Raw genomic sequence first — 8,423 nt, 5'->3', positions numbered from 1 at the left:
TTAATCACATAAAATATTAATATTTTCCATTTTTATAACACATAAATTAGATATATTACTTTTTCAAACATTTTAGCAATACTTTTAAAAAATAATTATTAAATTAAATAACAAAATAATAAAATGTATGTGCACAAATAATTAAGGTTTTTTTCATAAAGAATAATTAAGGCTTTAAAACATATATCATAATATTTCTTAAATAATTGATATATTTTTATTATAATATAATATTTATAAAATTTATAATGTTTAATGATATTGAAATATATATATATATATATATATATATATATATATATATATATATATATATATATATATATATATATATATATAACAGTTTTATCCTAGTCCTACTCTTTTCAATTCATTCACAAATACAAAATTTCTAACCCTCGGTCAACTACTTTTACCCTAGCCAACACCAAATATTCTTAACCTTAATCCAAACACCTTTGACCAAAGCTCTTCTTTTTCAACGGTAGGCCCTACCAAGAACAATTACTCTCCTCAGTCAGAACTGTTGGACCCTGTGCAACCCAAGATAAATTCCTATCCTTAGAGATTTGGTCTGGTCGTATCCCCTTGAAATTATCTTTCTTCGTGAAACTCTTGTTTTTACTTCTCGTGTGGATGACATCAAAACTCAAATGGGTTTCGATTCATGGTTCTCTGTTGATGGATTTGGAAGAGGAGGAGACACGACTCTCTTTTGGAAAAAATTGTTTGATTGTTAACTTATAAGCTTTTCTCAAAACTTCATCAATGTTTGAATTCATCAACCTAGCTTTCCAGATTAGAGATTGACGGGCTTCTACGGTTACCTAGAAATGGATAGAAGGAAGAATTCTTGGAATATGATTAGAACACTTATAGAAGATAACCTTTTCCTTTGTGCATATTTGGTGATTTTAATTATTTGCTTTCCAATGATGAAAAGATGGGCTTGGTTAATCACCCATCGTGGCTTATTAATGGCTTTCAAGAGACTATAATTGATTGCAATTTCCATGCACATCGAGGGATACCAATATACTTGGTCAAGACAGAAAGGAAAACATGATGCAATTGAAGAGAAATTAGACAAAGGGTTTGTGACTATGGATTGGTTAGACTTATGTCCAAACTTTAAGCTAATCAATGGCATAGCAGCAAAGTTAGATCATTCTCCCATTATGATTTGCCTCAATGTTGTTAGCAGAAGAAAATTTTAGAAAAAATCCAAGTTTGAAAACTCATGGTTAGATGAACCTAAGTTGGATGTTGTAATTCGTATAGGGTGGTCAATGAATTTATTTGATGATCTCATGTCCAAAACTGATAGTTGTTAGAAAGAAATGAACACGTGGCGAAAAAGATTAAGGCCCAAATACTAGGATCAGATTGAAGATTGTAGAAAACAATTGGAGCATGTTTGTCAATCAAATGTTGAAGAGGTAGTTTCTCAATATCATGAAATTAGTGAGAAATTGAAGCAATTGATAGCCTAAGAAGAAGCATATTGAAGGCAAAGGGCAAAAGATTTATGTCTCAAAGATGAAGATGTTAATTCTAGATTTTTCCACAGTGCTAGAAAGAAATCCAATTTTATTTCCTCTCTTGTTGGTGAAGACGGAGTCGTGGTTTATGAACACAAAGATATGTGTGATGTTGTTGTTTCCTATTTTAATAATTTGTTTCAAGTTGATCAATTATAATGATTTCCTTCCTATCATTAATTATATCCTAGTTTTTGTTTCCCCTTATGATAATGACTTACTCCTATCCCTTTTCAATATGGAAGAATTTAGCATTGCTCTTTTTCAGATGCATTAAGATAAATCCCCTTGACCAAATGGTCTTAATCCCACATTTTACAAAAAATTTTGGCTATTGTGTGGTTATGAAAATTTTCACTAGGATAACGTGGCTTGAAATTGGTGTTCTTCCTCCTCAAGTAGATTGCATAACTATTGTTGTTATCCAAAAAATAATAACCCCACTCTATGAGAGATTTTAGGCCAATTTCATCGTGTAATATTCTTTACAAAATCATTTCCAAAGTTCTAACCAATAGACTTAAGTCCTTCCTTCCCATATGTATATCCCAGGAGCAAACGACTTTTGTTGAGAATCACTCTATTTTAGACAATGTCCTTCTAGCTTTAGAAATTATTAACCATATGAGATGTAAGCAAGAAGGAAATTTGGAAGAAGTTGCACTCAAGATTGACATATCAGCAAAGCCTTTGATCATGTTGATTGAAATTATTTAATTCAAGTGTTGAGAAAAAAATCGGCTTTCAGGAAAAAAGGATTGGCTAGATGAAAATGTCCTTTCAAATAGTTCAATATTCTGATAAAGTCAACAATGACCCAATAGGAAAAAATGTCCCAGGGAGAGGGCTTAGGCAAGGAGACACATTGTCTCCTACCTTTTCATTTTATGCACTAAGGGGCTTTCTTCACTTATTAAACACAATGAGAGGAGATATTCATGGAGTAAAGGTGTGTAGAGGGGCACTAGTCCTCACACACCTTTTATTTGTTGACGTATGTTTTTTGTTTTATAGGGTAGAAGAAAGAGAAGCAAATGCAAGGGCTAAGGCAAACTCAAAAAGAGACATGCCAAATGGGTGGAATTTTTGGAACAATTTTCATATGTGATTAAGCATAAGCAAGGCAAGGCCAATGTGGTGGCTGCTACTCTTTCTAGGAGATATTCTTTACTCTTCATGCTTGGAACTAAAGTGCTTGGGTTTGATCACATATAGGAGTTGTTTGCTTGTGATAATGACTTCTCTAGGTTGTATAAATTGTGTGAGAAAAATGCTCATAATGCATTTTTATTTAAAGATAAAAGATTGTGTATACCTAAGAGTTCTTTGTGTGAGTTGTTGATTAGGGAAGCTCATGAAGGAGGCTTAATAGGTCACTTTGGGGTTCACAAGACTGTGGACATTTTGCATGAGCATTTCTTTTGGCCTAAAATGAAACATGATGTCAATAAATATTGTGCCAAATGCATTGTAAACTAAGTCTAAGGTATTAAACCAAGGATTGTATATCCCTTTGCCTATTCCTACCTCATCTTGAGCCGACATATCCATGGATTTTGTACTTGGTCTTTCAAGGTATAAGAAAGGCAAAGATTCTATTTTTGTGGTGGTTGACAAGTTTTCAAAGAAGACTCGCTTCATTCATTGCCATAAAGTGGATGATGCTTGTGTGATAGCGGACTTGTTCTTTAGAGAGGTGGTGCATCTATATGGACTACCCAAAAGCATTTTGTCAGATACAGATTTTAAGTTTTTAAGTCATTTTGGAAGTCTTTGTGGGGCAAGCTTAGCATCAAGTTTCTTTTCTCCACAACATGTCACCCCCAAATCAATGGGCAAATCAAAGTGGTAAACCAAACTCTTTCTTGACTCCTACGATGTTTCATTAAAGGTGATTTGAAAACTTGGAAAGATTGGTTACCCCATGTGGAATTTGCATACAATAGGGTAACCAACTATACCACTTATCATTTTCCTTTTGAAGTTGTTTATGGTTTTAACTCTTTGTCTCCTTGATTTGATTCATTTGCCTAATGTTAATTTTATGTTGAATAGAGATAGACTTTCTAAAGCAAAGCTTCTTTTATTAGGAACTTTCATGAGAAGCTGAAGACTCAAATTGAAAGGAATATGGAACACTATGCTAAACAAGCCACAAGGGGAGGAATAAGATATAATGTTTAAGCCCAGTGATTGGGTGTGGGTGCATTTGAGGAAGGATAAGTTTCCCTCTCAAAGGAAATCTAAACTTCAAGCTAGAGATAGGCCTTTTCAAGTTTTGGAGCACATAAATGAAAATACATATAAAATTGATTTGTCTCTTGATTATGGGGTGAGTAGCACTTTCAATGTCATTGATTTATCTTTTTGTGATGAAGGTACATTTGATTCAAACCCGAAGGCAAATTGACAGGACCTTTGACTAGGTCAAGGACCAAGAAGCTTGAAGAGGAACTCGAGAAAACTCAACGCACTTGGGGAGCATGGAGTAGAGAGATTGGATTTGAAGTGGCTAAATTTGAATCAAATATTAGAATAGGTTATTATGTGTAATTTTGTATTTGGACCTTTGTAAACCTTATTACTTGTTCGGCCTCTTTTGGTGTGTTTGAGTCTTTCATGAGAGGATTAGTATAAATAAGTCTATCTTTGACTTTGAGAGGAGTAAGACTCATTTTATTGAAAGAATTATGAACTTTGTGTGTGAGAACCTCTCTTGGTTCTTGTGAGCACTTCTTTGATTCTTATCTTGAGATGCTAATTCAAGTGACTAATCCTCCTTTAAACGCATCAATTCATCATGAATTGTGGTGTTGTTCTTCATCCCTAATGTTTCCGTCCTTTTGAATTTTATCTTCACCTTTGATTCATTTCTTTGAGTTTTGATGCAGAAATTTGAGATCCAATTTTGGGGGTTTGTATCAGGTATGAGCCTAGATCCTTGCTGTCCAAGGTGTGGTTTGAAGGAGGAAACACTAACACATGCATTATTGACCTGTGAGGAAGTCAGGAGATGGTGGTTCGCATGTCCTCTTGCAATAAGAGTGGAAGAGAATGAGGAAATAGATATTCTGCAGTGGATAGGGGGTTCTATAAACTTTGGAGTGGATGAAGTTACAACAAGGGTGTTTGAAAAGTTATACACCATCTGGAGATGCATAAATAGTTTGGTTTTTTTATTTTAAAATAAAGATCCTATCAAGTTAGTGTTGGCTCGAGCTGAATATCTACATAGGAGGGAAAAGTGTCAACCAAAAGGGAAGTTAGAAAAAAGAGATGGAGTCCCCCTCCAAGGGGAAATATAAAAGTGAATGTGGATGCCTTGGTTCAAGTTGGGTGAGGCATGAGTATGGGGATGATATTGAAAGATGATGAGGGAATGGTGCTTTTCTCGGCATCCAAAAGAGAGGAACAATGCTTTAGACCTGTGATTGCAGAGGCCCTAACTCAGGTGGAGTGTGAAACTAGTTTTCGATAGGGGGTTTCAGAATACCCTCTTTGAGACTGATTGTATAGAGTTGGCGACAACCTGGAAGAAAAGTAAGGGTGCACAGCAGCTTGGACAGCAAATATATGTTGGGTAACGATAGAAGTGGTCTAGTCTGTCATGTATATAAAACCTGTTGCAACTGACCTGTTAGCTTGGGAAGTTTTTTCTTTTTCTGACTTTGTGTGAGAGGGGAGTTTCCCCGACACGGTTTTTACCGTTGTAATTAGTGACAGAGAGACGTTTTTGTTCTCTTCTGGTGTGGGTTAATAAAATTGCTTTAACTTAAAATAGAAAGAAGTATAAACTTGTCATGTGAATTGCAAATTAATATTTACATTATTCAAATTAAAAATGATGTGCAGGTATCACGTTCTAAAAATTAATCATGAGAAATTACTAGAAAAATTAGTTTTAGCTACACACGTGATTTTAAGTATATTTTCTCATTATATCTGTTTATAGATAAATTATTTTCTCATTATAAGCATATTTTTGTCTCACGTTTCATTACATTTTTTTATAGTAATATTTTTCATTAAATTTGAAAAATATATAATTCATTTTATATCTTTAATTATATTTAATTTTTTTAGCAGTTTTAATTATATTTAATTTATTTTTATCATAGAATGACCGGGATATTTTATTATAATAGTATATTTAATAAATATTAGGAATACATTTCCCTGTGTGCATTGGAATCAGGCTCTGCTATTGCGATTATTGTTCCACTACTATACATTATTTGATGTTTTTAAATTTTAAAATAAGCAAAATAAAAATATATGGAAAATAAACATTTAAAAGTATAAATATATAGTTGTTAATAAAATCATTATATCAAACTCTAACTTTATAGCAATAATTATCCTTATATAAACTTTAATTTTATAGCTATTACAGTCAAGATATTATATGAGAAGATTACAGGCACAATTAGAACCGAATATTATCTTCCAACATAACATTTTTGGAAGAATTGATCAATTGAAGTTTCAAAGGATCTAAATATAGTTCAATGTCTCATAATGTTGTGTGCTTAATAACACACCGAAGCATTCAGTGTTCCTATGCAAGAATACGCCTGACTTCATTTGCAAGATCAATGACATGTTTGTCGTTGCATCCTATAAAATGATTAATAAACAGGTTAAAAAAATATAAAATAAAAGGAAATACAGAGAGAATAATTGAAATGAGACATGAACTCGTCAAGGAACCTCACCTATTTCAAGAAGAGCCTTTTCAAGGTTGGAAAGATAATCTTTGGGGATTTTTGTCCTGCACCACAAAAATTTCTTCAACTCCCAACACTTTTATTAAAATTCTAAAAGTAACCCTATTAACTTCTTCTTCTTCCTTTTTCTTTTTCATACACAATTTATTGTTTTCTTCATACAACATTCATTTTTGTGGGTCATGACTGAGCTCCTCCTTTGTTGTTGTGTTTGGTTTGGTCGAGATGTATTGTTACGTTGGTTCGTTGTTGCGGTGGTTGGTGCTACGGTGTAACGGCGGAGGTATGTTTTTTTTTTTCCTACAACTTCGATGATCTGTCGTCTATATTAATAAGCATACGGATTAACAATTTGTATGAATCTTATGGATTGACAATCCATATAAAACTTACGGATTAACAATCTGTATAATTCATACATATTGTTAATCCATAAGTTTTATACATATTGTTAATCCATATAACTTATACAAATTGTCAATGCGTGTATAATCTAAAAATATTTTAAAAACTATTTTTAATTTATTTTATAAATTCAATTATATTTTTTATAATATGTTTAATTACTCATTTTCTTTCCATAGTATTATAATTTGTACCTTTTAATCCTTATAGTTTGAAAGTGGTATTTGTAGTCCTATAATTTATATTTTAATTCTCTTTTAGTTTTTTTAGTTTAAAATTGATTTTTTTAGTCCTTATAATGTGTATTTTAATTATCTTTTAGTCCTTATAGTTTGAAAGTGATCTTTTTAATCATATAGTTTATATTTTGATTCCCTTTTAGTCCATACCATCAAAATATGATTAATATTATGAATTACAATTAACTACAAAAATATTAACAAGTAATTCATAAGTAATTTATTATGAGAGATAATTTGTAATAAAAAAGAGTTGATAATTTATAATTAATTTGTAGTATATATATATATATATATATATATATATATATATATATATATATATATATTTGCAGTAAGAACTAAAAGGTAATAAAAAGAGTTAATATATGTAGACATGACAATGGGGCGGGGCAAGGACAGATATTGTTTCCCCAATCTCCAACCTGTCCCCATACCCGTACCCGATACCTGACGGGTTTAAAAATTTCATCCCATCCCCGTACTCGTTGGGTATCGGGTATCCCTGACCCTGACCTGTACCCGATTCCAATTAAAAAAAATTAAAAATATTAAAAATTTGATTTTAAAAAAAATAAATTGATTGTTAAACATTTATTTTCAACTACTTATATATCATTAAATTTTTTATAACATATGTGACTACAAAATTCGTTAAGAAATGAATATTAAATTATGTAAAAATTCTAAAATAAAATTAACTACTAATAAATAAAATAAAGACTAACACATTTGTATAGCATGATTCCATAATTTTTTAAGGTAAATAAAATATGCCAAATATAAAACAACATAATTCAAATGTTCATTAATTCAAATTACACCAAATTAGAAATAAATAGAAAATGAAAACAATGTCCATCATCAAAATAACCACCAACTTCACCAAAGATGTCATCAACATTTCTTCTTCAGCGCTCAACCTGATATTTATAAAATCAAACATCATATTTTAGATGTTTCAAATCTTAAAATCACACATCACATTAGTAAATAAGTATAGTTATTACTTTACCGATCAACAATAATGTCTACTAATCTTGCAAACATTGAGTAATGTTACTGACCAAAGATCCACCTATATTTTAAAAAATTTGAAATATTAGATATGTATAATGATATTAAAAAAAAATTAGAACAACTAAAAGTGAATATACCTTCATCATCGGATTCAATCTCATCAGTAAAAGTTGATTCTTCAATTGATCTAGAACCTATAAATAATAATTATAAAATAATAAATAACAAGTTATAAGTTTTAAAAATATAAGCAATTCGTAAAGTATCACATAAGCATTCAGAATTTTACCTGCATTCTTTGAATTCCATAACCAACTTTTAGAACGCATCAAAGCTTCTAAAGTAGTATAATGAAGTCGGCTACGATGAGGAGTTAATATTTGACCTCCAATACTAAATGCCGATTCAGAAGCTACAGTGGAGATCGGAATAGCTAACACATCCCTTGCAATTGCTTGTAGTGTTGGATACTTTAACTCATTCAATTTCCA

General features: G+C 31.3%; 1 long non-coding RNA gene across 1 annotated transcript; it reads right to left on the bottom strand.

Annotated features, from left to right (window-relative positions):
• Nucleotides 1-7,730: 7,730 nt before the first annotated feature.
• Nucleotides 7,731-8,134, bottom strand: LOC114384818. The gene is made up of 3 exons (XR_003660780.1): nucleotides 8,070-8,134; nucleotides 7,928-7,990; nucleotides 7,731-7,835 (listed from the first exon to the last, which is right to left on the bottom strand). It is a non-coding gene; the product is annotated as an uncharacterized LOC114384818 (long non-coding RNA).
• Nucleotides 8,135-8,423: the final 289 nt, after the last annotated feature.

The sequence above is a fragment of the Glycine soja genome, chromosome 14 (genome assembly GCF_004193775.1).
Source record: "Glycine soja cultivar W05 chromosome 14, ASM419377v2, whole genome shotgun sequence".
Taxonomy (NCBI): domain Eukaryota; kingdom Viridiplantae; phylum Streptophyta; class Magnoliopsida; order Fabales; family Fabaceae; genus Glycine; species Glycine soja.
Note: the sequence above shows the minus strand (reverse complement) of the source record. Positions and strands in the feature narration are given on the sequence as shown.